The following is a 2,393-nucleotide window of genomic DNA, read 5'->3' as shown; positions in this document are numbered from 1 at the left end:
AATGGCTTCCGCTTCACTTCCGCCTTCTAAGTGTCGCGGGACTTCATAACCGGCCGCTAACCAGGAAGCACAGACGGAAAGGATTCTGGGAAATGTAGTTCTGGAGTTTAGAGGGGCATAGTGGGGGTACCTCGGTGGAAACTGCGGATGGCGCTCATTTCCCCCCAACTTCTAATTGTTCAAGTGCCACGGGACTCATTTCTCAGGCCTCTTTTCGTCTTATAATCCCTGTGGTAGCACTGAATCTTACCTCTTTAAGTACTGTGTATACACTCTAGTCAAAATTTCATCCACAGTCCCACACCTCTACCCTGAATGCCAGACAGAATGAGATATTCTCTCTCCACTTGGGTTTTTTAGAGACACATTTAAAGTCCACAAATCAAACACCTGACTCCACCTTATCAACTTCAAATAATAGCAACCCCATCTTTCCACATGTCCATTGTAAACCTTGGCAACATTGTGGACCCTTCTTTGTCCCATTGATCCAACAGGGAATGCTCAGCTCTACCTTGACCATCAACCCAGAATCTGATTGCTTTGCCAGAAATGTTTTTCTTGTTTCTGAGTCATGAAAGGTCACAGCAGGACTTGAAACTGGCCCTCCTGGGCAAAAAACCCTTTCTGGGTCCCCCATTTCTTTTTTTTTTTTTAATGTATTTTTATTTATTTATTTATTTATTGGCTGTGTTGGGTCTTCGTTTCTGTGCGAGGGCTTTCTCTAGTTGCGGCAAGCGGGGGTCACTCTTCATCGCAGTGAGCGGGCCTCTCACCATCGCGGCCTCTCTTGTTGCGGAGCACAGGCTCCAGACGCGCAGGCTCAGTAGTTGTGGCTCACAGGCCTAGTTGCTCCGCAGCACGTGGGATCCTCCCAGACCAGGGCTCGAACCCGTGTTCCCTGCATTGGCAGGCAGATTCTCAACCACTGCGCCACCAGGGAAGCCCCTGGGTCCCCCATTTCTTATTTGTAGGATGAAGGCTTCAGCCTCCTAGACTTTTCCTGAGTTCCAAAGGGCAGATTCAAACAGCTGCTAATCAGGGAAACAGGGAATGCAGAAACAGTGGAGGAATAGTCAAGAAACTATAGTGCAGCGATTAAAGCAAGATCCTGGTCCTCCTCAAGGGATATACATAACAATATCTTTGAGTTCTTCTGAAAGAACTAAGGCCCCCAATAAGGCCCCACCCAAGTGGACGATGGTAACTTCTGGCTGAGCACAAGATTCCTGTAACACCGCCCTGTTACCTCACCACCAACCAATCAGTAGAAAGTCACAAACCCTGCAGCCCTCACCCCCAAATTTTGCCTATAAAAACTTCTCCCAGGAAAACACCAGAGAGTTCAGATTTTCAAGCATAAACCACCCATTCTCCTTGCTTGGCCCTGCAATAAACCTGCCTCTGCTCCAAACTCCAATGTTTTGGTTTGTTTGGCCTCACTGTGCTTCAGGCACAAGAACTTGTGTTCGGCAACAATAGCCTTTCAGTAGCTCTGAAGGGACTGCTTCAAAGAGGTAGGGGGAGAAGCCAGTATATATATGATTTTTGGCTAGGGAATACATGCAGTTAAGCACATATCTCGGTAAAAGATTATCACTACTCACAAGGAACAGATATCTCAGTTAATGATTTTAGTGTTTTTCTATGTATGGGAAGATCCAAGAATCTGGGTTCATTAAATTTCTTCTTGAAATATACTGTCTAAAGGGCCTGTTTTCGGGCTTCCCTGGTGGCGCAGTGGTTAAGAATCCGCCTGCCAATGCAGGGGACACAGGTTTGAGCCCTGGTCCAGGAAGATCCCACATGCCACGGAGCAACTAAGCCCGTGCGCCACAGCTACTGGAGCCTGCGCTCTAGAGCCCACGAGCCACAACTACTGAAGCCTGTGTGCCTAGAGCCCATGCTCCAAAACAAGAGAAGCCACCGCAATGAGAAGCCTGCGCACCGCAACAGAGAGTAGCCCCCGATCTCTGCAACTAGAGAAAACCTGAACGCAGCAACAAAGACCCAAAGCAGCCAAAAATAAAATAAATAAATAAATAAATTTAAATAAATAAAATAAAGGGCCTGTTTTCCTAAAACACAGAGTGCCTCATCTTGTTTTTCATCCTGAATTCCTCTCAGGAGGCACTACTGTCCATCAGCAACTGCAGTGGCTAATGACTTAATCCTTGTAACACTTGGATGGAGAGAAACATTCTTTGTTTTACAACAAACATACAGCAAGTCTACAAATAAATTTTTAAAGAGAACATACCTATGCGCAAATTATAAAAAATGTCCACAAAATGCACATGCCTATGCAATTACTACCCAGGTTTTTCAAAAAGAAAATTACCAATAACACAGATGCTCCCTTCATGGCCCTCCTGGTCAGTACAATTCCTCAT

The sequence above is a fragment of the Balaenoptera ricei genome, chromosome 3, assembly GCF_028023285.1.
Source record: "Balaenoptera ricei isolate mBalRic1 chromosome 3, mBalRic1.hap2, whole genome shotgun sequence".
In the NCBI taxonomy this organism is placed as follows: domain Eukaryota; kingdom Metazoa; phylum Chordata; class Mammalia; order Artiodactyla; family Balaenopteridae; genus Balaenoptera; species Balaenoptera ricei.
The sequence above is the reverse complement of the archived record's forward strand: the minus strand, read 5'-3'. Positions refer to the sequence as shown.